Here is a 15095-nt window from a genome sequence, read left to right as displayed (position 1 = left end):
TAACGTGGGGGCCGTGGTGGACCTCCTCACTTTCCTCCTCTCCATCAGATATTGTCAGATAACCACAGCTTTCTTACTGTGAGGGCTCTTTGGCTTGATATTGTGTAAGAGCCTGGATGGGAAGCTTTAGCCCAGCTCCTCTGCAGGTTTCCTTTATTCCTAGGAAACAGCTCCCTGAACCCCTGCTTAAATAATCTCTGGACTACTTATAATACTTGATACAATGTAAATTTTCTGCAAATAGTTATTGTACTGCATTGCATAGGGAATAATAGGAATATTGAATAGAAAAGTATCTGTATGTGTTCAGGATAAATACATTTTTAAGAAAAATTTTCATCCATGATTTGTTGTAACTGTATTGTATATATTTTAAAAATTAGTTCCTCTTTTTTTTTTAAGAAAAAGCCTAAAATAATTATGAACAAGATAATAAAATGCCTCACATTTACTTTTAAAAAGTACAGGAAGGATTGAGACATTGATGAAATAAAATGTACCACAAGTTATTTTTTATGGCTTCTTAGGAGCTGTTGGTAGTGATTCTATTTTTGTACATGCTTCAATTTTTCTATTATAAAAGTCATACATACTTTTTTCATCATGAAAATTTTGATTTCTAAGGAATTTTTCCTCTGTAATTTTGCTAAGGATTTTGATTTTCCTACTGTTAGCAACTAGTAGTTCTGTACTTTTTGACATGCAGTTTTAAGGTGGCTTGATTTATTCCAGAAGAAAATTGGTAGGTATTTATCTTTCAAATACAACCTGGGTGTAGAGGCATAATGTTTAGTTATTCATCAAAACTACCCTTCTCCATCCCAACCAAAATGATAGAAACATGCTCAGAACTCTAGGTATGCATCACTTAGGAAGCATGGACATGTACCGGAGCATCATGCAGGTCAGATTCACTTGTCTAAGAATTTTTCTCCTATTGCAAGATTCCTGGAGGCTACAATCATTTTATTTCTGTAAAGTGAAGGATGGAATGAAAAATTAAACATGAATTCAGAAAACCACAATTGCCATTTCCTAAAACTCATCACATTCTTTTTCTTTTCTTTTTTGGATTGCAGTGTCTGCATTTTACAGAAAAGCTATTGTTCAGTGTATTAAAGTGAGAATACTGGATTTATTCCAGATTAAGCAAGATTCCAGTAAAATAGTATTTTAGATTATTTGTTATATCACTTTTTAATATTGATAAATATTTCTAGTTTAATTAGCCATCTTACTAATTTATTCTAGCCTAATTCTGTATTTTTAATTTTTATTAGCATACATATCTCAGAAGGGTTTAAGTAGACTTCAGTGAGAATCACTTTTAACATGTAAAATGACTTTCAAAATTTTCCAAGTGTGTTAATTTGTTGTTCATAAAGCAACATATTCAGAAAAGACTAGAAAATTATTTTCAACAATGCAATTAATATAAAATAATATTGATTTATGTCATCTAAAATATCACATTGTTTTACCTAAGCATTGCTTATTTTGATAATAGTTGAGAATTTTTTAACACTGTTTTAATATTTTATGATTTTCTATTTACAATAATGTTGTGATAAAAGGGGCTCCATGGTAAAATACAAAACACTAAAAAAATACTAAAGATGATAGTCTTGGCATATGTTAACATAATAAAGATTCTGAAAAGTATGATAGGAAATAAATTTTATTTATGTGAATATTTCTCATTTATTTTATCTTACATTTTTAAAGATGTACAGTAAAATATTTCAAATAACTAATGTTCATAGAGCTTAATTTTATAAGTATTTCTTTAAAAATTCCTTAGTAATAAAAATAGGATTTTAATATAAATGCATCATTCTTTAAATGTATTAATATGAATCATGAGTTTTTAAAAATCAAGTTTATAAAAACAATTTTTTTTTTTTTTTTTTTTGGTACCAGGGATTGAACTTGGGTCCTTGGGCTTGCGCAGCAGGCAGTGAAACCACTGAGCTAAATCCTTGGCCTTATAAAACCAATTTTAACAGAATAAGTAACAATTATTTATGCTTAGTGTATTTAGTTGACCATACACAGTGATAGACCTAAATGTGAGTGAAATTGGGCAGTATTATTTTTTGGAATCTTTCTAAAAAAGCAGGTGAGAAAAGTATTAAAGAAACAAATTAATACTGGTTATTGGGATGGACAAGAAAATGCAAATTATAAACTATAGTATTTAGTAGCATAATAGTACTCAGTGACTAAAGAATGTGGGAAAGAAGGAGAGACATTACTTGGGATTAGATATTAGTTGGCAGCACAAATGAAAACATGAACATAAGAGGGAATGAGATTTAGTAGGGAAAAGGCAAAAATTGTTGGTGACATCTCAGCATTGAGTTATCTTAGCAGCACTCAGGAGGGGATGTGCAGTGACCATTGACTGTATGGAAAAAGTTCAAGAAGTGGTAGTGGGGCCAAGGAAGTAGGACATACTTTAATCTAGAATCAGATAGGATCATTCAGGAAGACCATCTTCAGTCACAAAGACAATATGGAATATGAACTTGTTGGCCCTAAAAACCTTGGAACAAGGACAATGGAGAGAAAATAAACCTGAAGAGGCAACAGAAAAGTATTAAAAAGATACAAGGTTGTATGAAGTTCAAACATACTAAGGAATAAGAGATTCAGTGTGTCATGAACATTGCCAAAATGTATCAAATAACGCAATAGAATAATATTAAACTTGGCATTTGAGAGCAGAGTACAATATTTAATGATGACATTTTGCAAAAGATTTGGTTGCCCAAGTCAACTTTAAAGACCTGAGGAGAAAATTGGTAGTGAATAATGGAAATGATGGAAATAATTCCCTCAAGAATAATGTGTCTCCCAGCAACTGGGTACACAGGCTTCAGCCAAAGGCCTGACTAGGAAACAGCTGCACAGATGCACAGGCCACCATGAGAGATCTACTCAGATGCCAGTGGCTTCACATGCAGGGCATTCCCTAGCCAGTGGCATGGGTGTGCAGGTCCTAGCCAAGGCCCCACCCAGACATCAGTGGCTTGGGCATGCAGGCCCCAGCCAAAGGCCCATCTGGGAAACAGCTGAGCAGGAGTACAGGCCTCAGGCAGGGGCCCACCCAGATACCATTGGTAAGTGTGCACAGACCCCAGCCAGTATCCCGTCCAGACAATAGCCCAGTGCAATGATCAAGAAGGCCAACATTCTGAACCCAGGTATTTGCCCAGTGGTGAGCAGCAGAAAGAAGGCCTCTCTGAGGATTGTGGAGAATTGAAGCTCACTGGGTGTGCAAAGAGCCACCTCAATATAAGTGCATCAGACTGCATTGGTTGAAATGAGAATACACCTAAACAAGTCTCAGAAACAGACTCCCAGAACAGCAAAGGAAACCTGAAGGGGCAAGAAATGGAACATTCTGAAACTCAACCTCCTGGACTCCATGAACTAACTAGAAACGAAAGACAATCTGGAAAATATAAAATCAGAAATAATTTATCAGATAACAGAGATTGTGTCCATAGTGCAAGACATGATTAATAACTCTAGAGCAGACACAGATGAAAAAAGAGAGGAACTGAGGAACATGATAGAATGCAAGCATGGGAAACAAATGGAATCCATAAAACAGATGCAAACATATCCAGGAGATTAAAAACTCCATTGAAAGTTTATGCAGTAGAATGAGCCAATGTGAGGACAGAATATCAGATATAGAAGACAGGATTGCAATTAGTGACCAGCAAAAGAAAGATTTCTTAAAAATAGCAAGGGACTATGAGAAATCAATCCAGCAGCTACTAGACAATGCAAAGAAGAATAACGTATGATTGATCAAAGTCAATGAAGAAACAGGGGATAGTGCAAACAACATAAAAAAAAATATGCCCAGAAGTAATGGCAGAAAACTTCCCAAGCAGAGGAAAAGAATTTGACATACAGATAAGTGAGGCATATAGGACTCCAACTAGACATGATCAAAAAAGTGTACACCTAGGGATATAATAATAAAGATTCCAGGAACACAACAGAAGAACAAAATTCTACAAGCAGTTAAAGAAAAGAAACAAATCACCTACAAAGAAAGACCATCAGAATCACAGCAGACTTCTCAACACTAACCCTCAAGTCAAGAAGAGCCTGGAGTGAAGCATTTCAAGCCCTAAAAGCAAACAACCTCCAAACCAGATTGATGTACCCTGCAAAACTATCTGTAACAATTGATGGAGAAATAAGATACTTTCATGATAAAGAGCACCTTAGAAACTTCAGGAATACCAAACCAGCACTCCAAAAAATTTTAAACCATATCCTAGGAAAGGACAATGAGAATCACAACCCCACGAAGCCAAGCAGAATGAATCCATTGGGCGTGACAAGAAACTGAACACAAAGTGGGAGAACCCAACAAAAAGAAAAAGGCATGACAATGATAAATCAGCATGTATCAGTTCAAACCATCAATGCTAATGGTCTCAATTCACCATTCAAAAGAAATAGAACAGCAGAATGGGTCAAGAAGCAAGATCCAACAATAGGCTGCATACAAGAAACACACTTAATTCGGAAAGAAACTCATAGACTGAAAGTTAAAGGGTGGAAAACAATACTCCATATGATACTGACCTGAAAAAAAGCAGGAGTAGCTATCCTCTTTGCAGATCAAGTGGATTTCAAAACAACACTGATAAAGAGAGACAAAGAAGGACATTACATCCTTATAAAGGGAACAATCCAAGAAGAAGAGATGACAATCATAAATATATGTGCAGGAAACGCTAGTGTGCCCAACTATATAAAACAAATACTACCGGACATGAAAAATCAAATAAGCACTAATATAATAGTAGTGGGGGACCTCAGTACCCCATTGTCACAAATAGATAGATCAACTAGACAAAAAACAAGTAACAAAATATTAGAACTCAAACTCTTGAACAAATGAACTTAAAAGATGTTTACAGAGTGTTCCACTGCACAAAATCAGAATAAACATTCTTTTCAGCTGCACATGGGTCGTTCTCCAAAACAGACCACATACTCGCTCATAGAATATGTTTAAGTAAGTGCAAAGGAACTGAAGTTATCCCCTGTATATTATCAGACCATAGTGTGATGAAATTGGAGATCCATAGCAAAAGAAACTGCAAGAATTTCATAAACACATGGAAATTGAACAACACACTTCTGAATAACCAGTGGGTCACAGAGGAAATTGAAGAAGTCAGACAGTTCCTACAATTAAATGACAATGACAGTACAACATATTGCAATTTATGGGACACAATGAAAGCAGTCTTGAGAGAGAAATTCATAGCACTGAGTACTCATTTTAGGAAAACAGAGTGAGCCCAATTAAACAACCTGATGCTGAACCTCAAGCTTCTAGAAAAAGAAGAGTAGGATAAACCCAATGCTCATATAAAGGAGGAAATTATAAAGATCAGAGCAGGAATCAATGCAATAGAGACTAAGAGAATGATACAAAAAAATCAATGAAGGAAAGAGTTGGTTCTTCTAAAGAATAAACAAAATTGAGAAACCATTAGCTAACCTTATCAAAAAAAAAAAGGAAAGAAAAGGGCGAAATCCATTCAATAAGGAATGAAAAGGGTGAAATTACAACAGACCCAACAAAAATCCAAAGTTTCATCAGTACTTACTTTGAGAACCTGTATGCCAATACTCAGTTATAAAGTATGAGAAACTGGAGACATAGGTTAATGGATGCACATTTAGGCCATACTCTTAAGTGAAATAAATAGGACACACATGTGTAAATACCAAATAGTTTCTCTGGTGAGAAATAAAGTGTAAATAAGGGTCAAAATGTATAATAGATAATGTGAAATAGAAAATGTCTAAAGGAGAAGGGGAAGTGGGAGGGGTAGGGAAAAGTAAAGAAGGAAAAGGAATAAATATGAGAAATGGAAAAAATAGAAACAGTCTTTGTAAATAGGGAAGGGTGGAGGGGATGAAGGGAGGGCAGGGGAATGAGGAAAAAATAAGAATCAAGATGTATTATGTAAAGATACAAATTCCCAATGATGAATGTCATCATATTGTGTACCTAAAATATACCAATAAACTTAATGAATAGAAAAAGAATTATAAGTGTCTGAAGAAAAGGAAAAATTTGGTATCAATTGAAGCTGAGATAGGTGAGCAAGAACGCAAGAACTTAAACTTTTTTATAGTCATTGTTTATGGGAGATGATGGAGGAGGCACACTATAATGAGTCCTTGGAAAGTCAGGGGGAAGTAGGATTAACAAAGTCTGTCAGTAATTTGAAAGTGAATATAGAAAGGAGCTCGTAGAACTCTTAGAGCTCTTAGAGGTAGCAACATGTATTATTTTGGGATCATTTTTGTTGATGAATTAGGTAAATTTTTTATAGAGAGTGAGAAACATGAGGGTTAAAAAGAGTAGTGAAGATTTGGAGATATTGTTGAGAAAGGAGGAAATATTTTAATTAGTTAATTCTTCAGTGATTCTTCAGTCTTCTTCTTGAAAAATTCAACTGTCCTATTGCAGTATTTTGCCTAACTTCCTTTGTTGTGCTTTGCAGTTTCTTAGTTTTAGACATTTTGTCTCCATTTTATTTCACTTGGTCTTACCTGTGTTTGCTGTGATTTCGGGTACAGTGTACTTCTAGGAAAATCTATCAATCTGTCCATCCATCCATCTATCAGATAAATACAGATATATAATAATGATTAAAAAAGTAAAAACCATGTCAAGGGTCCTCATTAGGATGTAGGATGTTTTTCATTCTCCATAAAGTAGTCATCTGGTCTTGTAACTAATAACATTTTAAAACATCATTAAAATAATTTCCTCATTGGAGCTTTAATTTTGTTTTTGTTTTTGTTTTTTTTGAGACTGAATGTCACTATGTAATTCAGGCAGGTCTTTAATTAACTATGTAGCCCACGTTGGCCTTCGACTTGAAGCAGTCCTCCTGTCTCAGCTTCCTAAGTGCTGGGATTACAAGCATGTGCCACCATGCTTGGCTTACAGCTTTAATTTTCTGTTTCATTTTATTATTTGCCCAAAGAACTTTCCCTTTTTTCCCCTAATATACATGTTATTGATAGCCTTAGTCTCTAATTTTATCTGTAGGAATTTAGAGTGTTTATAATTTTTCTCTTTTAATTTTCTTCTCTTATATCCCAACCTAATTTGTAAATCCTTGAAGGGAAGTACCTGTTGGAAAAGATTAGGTGAATACTTACCCCTTAGCAAACATTGGAAAATAGTAACTCTTTGACAATATTCTCCCTCTTTTTTTCCTTCTTCTTTATTATAGAAGACCAAACTCCATCGCTTCTCAGCCTTTTGGCTAAGATCAAGTGTAGAAGACCAAACTTGACACACGTTATATATTGGTGCTGGCATACTTCATTTAAATTTAGTTGATAAAATTGTGTTTTTCCAAAGTAAATTTAAGAAACATCTGCTGATAGCTTACCTATTAAAATTGCTGTGTTTACTTTTACTTTTTTGTAGTCATCATAGTATCTATTATCTGTCATCTACTTATTCATCCATCCATTGTAATGTTCTGTCCAAGTTTGTAAAGCTCTTTTGTTGTCTCTGTAGTACCATCTGATTCATGATTTTGTGTGAAAGGACACTCCAACTCCCACAAATGAGGCTGCAAATGCCAGACACTTATTTTTGCAGTTCGTTTGATCTAGCCTAGGAAGAAGGCTTGAGATGAAAACTAGTTTAATATCGTACCTTGTAAAAATGTGTTGAGAGGTAGCAGTGCAATAAATCTCTCCTCGCTGTGGGATTGGTAAGGAAGGCAGTTTCTAGAGGTGGTCAGGACTCTGGCTCTAGTGACAGCGTGTGGTTCCCAGCGCTGTCAGAGAACATGTAGTGTGGACTTCTGCTTCACGGCATGTCTTCATGGAACAGAGGTTCTGAATGACTTTTTCCTTAGCACCTTTAATTTTCTTTATTCCTTCCTCTGGTTTTCATCTTTAGTCTTGCATTTTAAAAATGAAATAATAGGTGTACATATTTATGGCATACCTTATGATGTTTTGATACGTGCATATTTTGTATATTGTTCATGTCAGGGAAAGCAACTATCACTTTAGCTGTCATTTATTTACAGATGGTAAAAACATTCAAAATTTTTAAGATTTTAAATATATAGTGCTGTATCATTATCAATAGTTGATTAGTGAACACACCTAGCAATTCAATGGGCCATAAAGGGTTGGTTATATATTTAAATAAATAATTTTACCCAAAATTCTATTCAGTTTCTCTGCTTACTGTAAGTAACTCCTATTGATATCTTAGAATCTGTCATCATAATTTCAGTATTTTACATATCTAAATTTGTATGCAGTTAAATATTTTATTTAGTGTTCTATCTAGGTAATAGGGACATTGTGTCCTTATATATACTATCCATGAAAAGGTGTAACATTTTTTAAGCACAGATTATACGAAAGGTATACATTTAAAGTTTTGTTATTTTTGCTTATTTTAAAGTATAGTGTATCCATAATACAAAGCCAAGCAATTTTTAGCACAAGTTTGTAGAATTTATTAAGAAAAATAATAGTTCATTTCAACTATCCTAATTAATTTTTGCTTGGGCTATAGTGTTAAAATACTCTTAGGCATTTGTTATGGTCTCTTTGTAAAGTGAGGGAATATAACGTTATCACTAGCTAACATATCATGTGTCTAACTAAATTTAGCTGAGATTATCTTCTCATAGAAGTCCTCACTTATCCAAGTTGACTTCCATTAGCCACTGTGCCATAATGGCTTGTGGGAAGACTGAATAGAATATTGAATTAATGCAAGCCATTTCTCAATCATTTCTCATTCTCATAAAATGATTAAAGCTGATGTAAGAAGGCTCATTAAAATGGAAAACATTAGGCTCATTAAAAAGCCATTAAGCCATCTCACTTCTCTGATTTATTTTATCATAACCTTATTTAGCCATTGTTTAAAAGTCACTGCACCCCGAATTTCTTGTGTTATTGTTGAGGAAATGTTATCTAAATTGTGCATTCTGGCTATGTGGCCATTTTAAGATAAAAATCATGTTATCCTACTTAGGTTTAATTTACTGTTGTCTGAGGCCAGCGACTGACGACTATATAAACTGGAGATCTGCTAACTGTGCTCGATTGGAATGGAATTACTTCATAATATTTATTTTAGCTATTCTAAGTCTGCACAAAATTTTCTAATATTTCAAATTTTTATTGTTTAAACGTAAAACTGAATTACCTTTTACACCAGGAAGTGAATGTCCGTTAGCCATTTTATGATAATAGTGCGGTTTTTGTTAAGCAGTAGTGATTTCTACTACCAGACCAAATAAATGATCCACTTTGGGAAAATACATCTCTGTAAGCTTGAGCTTAAGTATGATATAATTCAGATATTAGCAGTATTTCTATTTATCTTTAAGAATATTTTGTGGGTATGTATTTACAAGAATAGATCCAAATAAGACTCTGTATCTTAAAAAATGACTCAGTTCATAATAAAATTCACATAGAAGATAAACGCTTTAAAAGATATACTCCTGTTTGAAGCGTATCACACTTGACAAAGTAGTAGCAAAGGACCTCAGTGTTTTAATCTTAAAGCCATAGTCTGATGCTATCTTCAGTGTCTATCTGGTAACTGTGGTTGTGGAAAGTGGTGAACATGCTGAAGTCCTGCTTGTATCCATCTTAAAGAAAGGACTCTATTTAAAAAGAAAAAAACGATTGTGGAGCAAATCTAAATAGCCATAATTTTTAAATCTCTGTAGCTTCCAGAAATGGTGCCAGAATCTCAGTTTCATTTTATTCCTCTGTTCAACCTGTTTCCATTCTCTTTCTTCTACCAGTGTTTAAACCAAAAATATTTGTTAATAAACATTCTACCCCATTCACTCTCAGTGTCAGCTTCATAGAAAACCTTATGTACTGTATGGTCTTCAATATTTTTAAAGAAAAAGGGAAGATAAACAAAGCACATAAGCTGTCACATGCTACAGCCCCAAAGTTAATTATCACATCCTTCTTTTATTAATACATGTTTACATTACATAATGATCACATTCATCTTGGGGAATTTGTACTTGCACGTAACACATCTTAATTCTTTTTCTCTCTCCTTCCTCTCCTATCCCAACCCTTTTTCCTTCACCATTTCCAAAAGCTCTATTTCCAATTTTTTTCCTCAGTTCTTTATTTTTTTTCTTTAGCTCCCTTTTCTCTTCCTTCCCATCATCTCTGCTGATAGGTCATTGGCTAGAATTAGTCATATGTCCCCAAATGAACTGCAAGACTGACAGTGAAAATGTAAAGTGAACTTATAACTCTGCGTGCCCACTGCCTGCAATAATACTCAAACTAAAGTACCATTTTTGACATAGTGAAAATGTATTTAATCGGTATAAGTTTTGAAGAATATTTACATATAGTCAAATCTTTTCAATTTTCATATACATGTATGTTATTTTTGATAATTTAACTTATTCCTCATTCATAGTTTCTGTCAGAATCATTCCACTGCAGTTTTGACCCATGTGGGAAGAAATGATGAAAGTCAGGGATGTGACTTTTTGTTCTATATTGAGTGGTAACATAATTGGTTGACCTCATAGCTACACAGCATCACTATTTCATGTAATAGTCTCTCTCTATCTATACTTTCACTTTCAACAATTTTAGTTATATGTGCTCAATCTTGACCTGAGAATATTAAATGGAAATTTTTAGAAGCAAACCACTAGTAAATTTTAAATGACATGCTTTTTGAGTAAGTAGCATGATGAAATCTCTCACACTCTCTCTCTCTGTTGTCCCTGGATAAATATACTCCCTTTGTCTAGCGTACCAGTGTTGTATGTACTACTTACTGTACCTGCTTGCTCATTACTCGGCATCCATCTTGATTATGAGATCACCAGTTGCACTAGAGCAGTGTTTGTGTTTAAGTAACCCTTTTGTAGTAAACTAACACTGCATCGAGATGCCTGCAACATTTATTTCACTTTATCTCATCGGATAGACACTGTATCATTTTACATCCTCATAAGAAGGGTGATTTAAGCACAATGATATATTTGAGAGAAAGCACATTCATACATTTTATGTTACCATGTATTGTTATAATTGATCTATTTTATAATTATTATTATTAATCTATTATTGTGCTTTTTTCTCCTCCCACTTCCCCTCCCCTTCCCCTGCTTCATTTATAAAGTAAACTTTGTCCTAGATATATAAGGAAATAGTATTTTTAGGGTTCAATGCTATCTGGGGTTTCATTCATTCATTCATTCAGAATTTTTGAACACACCCTCCACATGTAATACAGTTCCCTTTCACTCACCTAATTAATGAATCTAATTTTGTGTTAGTGGCATAGTGAAATATTATAATTATAATGATCATAAAAACAAGGGGAACAAAATGCATAAATTATGGCAACTAACTTAACTGTGAGATAAATCCCATTTATACTATTATTAACCTCATTTTTCAAGACGTAGAAAAGTTTTATTAAAGGTAGGAAAAGAAACAGCTTCTGTAGAGTAAATTTGGGCCAAGTAAAATTAGGAGGAAAAAAAGCACACCCTAGTGTGAGGGCAGGCCAGACTTGCAAGAGAACACAGTGGCTATTAACTTCATTTTTGTTGCAATAAACAGAGATCTCAAGAAAGTAGAAAAATTGCCCAGGGTTACCAACTAGTAAGGATACCTGAGGCTACATTTTATGGACACCATACTCCAAAGCCTGTGCTATTACTTATTGTCCTCTTCCCACACTTGGCTGGAAGCACTGTGGATGGTAACTGAGCTCCATTTCTAGATTCCCAGTGCTTTCTAACAACACATTTTTACACATATTCAAACTATTAACTTCTATTTGGGTATGTTCATAAATTAAGCTAATTAAGGTAACCTTTTCTAGAAGGACATTCTTTCCCTTCAAAATTTCAGTTAAAGTTTAAACATTTTGCAAGAATTAAAGCAAGATTCAAATTTTGCTATATTAAATCGCCATTCACTTTATACCCTCAAAAAAGGTATATCACCTGAGTTTTAAATCATTATCATTGACCTCTTTCTTTTACCTTTTTGAAGGAAAGTTTTAGACTTACAGAAAATTTATGACAATATTAGAAAGAGTTCTCTAATATTCTTAAACTACTTTCTCCTTTTATTCACATTTTATTTTAATGTGGTACATTTGTTAAAATTAATGAACCAATATTAACATTATTATCTGAAGTCGATAATTCATTCAAATTTCCTTAGTTTTTGCCTACTGTCTTTTTTTAATTTAAAGACTCCATCCACATCCCCTTATTTCTGCCTTAAGTTTCTCTTAACCTGAGACAATTTCCCCGAGTTTTCTTGGTTTTGATTAATTTAATTTTTCTTTTTTTTTTTTTTTTGGTACTGGGGATTGAACTTGGGTCCTTGCGCTTGCAGGGCAGGCGGCGGAACCACTGAGCTAAATCCCTGGCCCCAAATTTAATAGTTTTTATGGGAATTCATTAGCTATTTTGTAGTGGTTCTTTTATCAAGATTGATCTGATTTTTTTTTTATGATTAGACTGGAATTAGGAGTTTTGGGAGGGAACATCATGAAATATTATTTTTGTCACTTGGCAAAAGGATGCATAATATCTATGCAATTTATAACTCAGTATTAACCTTGATCACCTTGAATACCTAGGTAGGTTTCTCTACCATAATATTAGTCTTTTTTTTTTTCTTTTTCATACTACACTGTTTGGAAAGGAGGATCTAAGAATATCTAGCATATAGGAGGTAGGGATTTATGCTCAACCTCTTGGGCAGAGAGCATCTACAAATGTTATTAGGAATCATTTTGCATAGTTTATATTTTCTCTCTTTTAAAAAAGTCAGTTATATCAGATGAACTCTTTGATACTTATTTTATACTTTGAGTTATAATCTAATACTACCTTAATTTGTTATACAAATTATTCCATCTCTGTTCATTGGAAGGTGCTTTATTTGTCTCTTTTATCCTGTAATATATTCTTGCCATTGTGTTTTTTTCCTTTCCTTATTTGAAGTTGTCTATTTGAAGATTCTGTGTTTGTTTTGCAAAGTCCAGTAGGTTTGACAGATACATCTTTTGTATCTGACAATGCAGTATCATACAGAATAGTTTTACTGCCCTAAAACAAAACCAACAACCAAAAAGCTTTCTTCAACTGTTCAATTTTTCCTTCTTGCTGCATTCTCTGTCAACAACTGATTTTTATTGTCTCAATAATCTTGTCTTTTCCATATTACATAGTTAGAATCAAACAGTAGGTAGCCTTTTCAAATTAGTTCTTTTATCTGGTAGCAATAAGCATTTAAAGTTCATCCATAGCATTTCATGTCTTGATAGTTCACTCTGACAATCTCTGTTTTTAATCTAAATATTAAGTCATTCACATTTAAAGTGAATTTTGATATATTTGGATTAATCTTTACCTTTTTTGTGACAGATTTCAGTTTATTGTACGGTCTTTTGTGTCTCTCTTTCCAAATTTTCTTTCTCTTGTTGTAACTGAGCATGCTATAGAATTCCATAAACTTCTCTTTATATGTTAAATGACATTTCTTTAAAATAATATATACCTTAGTAATTAAAATACATATTTTGATTAATGCAAAGTCATTTCAAATAGCAGTCGTTTGCTTCATTCATATATGTTACAAGAAATTTGTATAATTCCCCATCTTCTTTGTGACCTTGCTGTAATTCCTCTCACTGTCTATGGTCATTGAATACATTTTTAATCTGAATGCATTCAACAGTTCCTTTTAAATCACTTAATAATGAGAAAAATTAGAGCCATGTGTGGTGGTGCATGCCTGTAATCCCACTGACTTGTGGCTGAGGCAGAAGTATAACTAGTTCAGGACCAGCCTGGACAACTTAGTGAGACCTTGTCTCAAAAATAAAAACAAACAAAATGAATAATTTTTAATTTGAAATAGGAAAAAAGGTCCAAAGACGTAGGGGTGAAGGGAGGGGAAGAAGAAAGGAAAGAAGGGAAAGGAAAAATTATGAGAAAAGAAAAAAAATGGAAATGATGTCTGTGTAAATAGAGAAGGGTGGAGGGGGTGAAGGGCACACAGGTAATGGGGAAAAAATAAGAACCAAGATACATCATGTACAGGTACAAGCACCCAATGATAAATGTAAATGTATTGTATACTTAAAATGTGCCAATAAAAGAACTTAAGAAAAAAAAATACATACACAAAAAGAAAAATTTTAACTGATTTTTATTGTGATTATCCTGTTTTAGATTTGATTCCATCTTTTATGTCAAGTTGAGACCTTTTTCATTGTCCTAACACCTATTTTTGCGCTTTCTTAAGGATAATTTTGCTGGCAGTATATTTTCTTGATTTTGTTTGTTTAAGATTTTTTAACCTTAATTTTCAAAAAGATAATTTCATTGATTGTATAATTTGAAGTTCATGTATGTTTTTCAATATTTTATACAATTAACTGCATTATCTTCTGTTTGCATGGTTTATAACAAGATGCTCACTATAAATCTAATTTCCCTTTTTCTATTGGTAAATTGTTTTTGTCTTCTTTCAATATTTCTTATTTGTCTTTATTTTTTCACTTTGACCACAATATTTTTCTCTAAACAGTTTTGTGATTTTCCTATTTATTGTTCTCTGAGCTTGGATCCCCTTTTTTGCTCTCTGTCAATAACTACAGATGTTTCTTGGTGGCTATTCATTCATGCATTTCTTGCTTTATTTTTCTGCTATCTGATTGCATGTATGCTGCACATTTTGAAATAAAAGTTATCTGGATTTTCTGTTTCTTTTTTTAATTATCCTTTTTTCCCCCTGCATTTCAGTTAGAATATTTCCTCTGAGCTGTGTTCAACTTTACTTATTCTTTCCTCAGCTGTGTTGCATTCTGACAAGGTGCCCATGAAAGGGTATTCCTTCCCTCCCTTCTTTCTCCTCCTCCTCTTCCTCCTCCTCCTCCTCCTCCTCCTCTTCCTCCTCTCTCTGTCTCCCCATCTCCCCCTCTCCCCCTCTCTCCCCCTCTCTCCCCCTCTCTC

This window comes from Heterocephalus glaber, unplaced genomic scaffold, assembly GCF_053883595.1.
Source record: "Heterocephalus glaber isolate CG9 unplaced genomic scaffold, H.glaber_assembly_v1.0 deba00001606, whole genome shotgun sequence".
Classification (NCBI taxonomy): Eukaryota; Metazoa; Chordata; class Mammalia; order Rodentia; family Bathyergidae; genus Heterocephalus; species Heterocephalus glaber.
Note: the sequence above shows the minus strand (reverse complement) of the source record.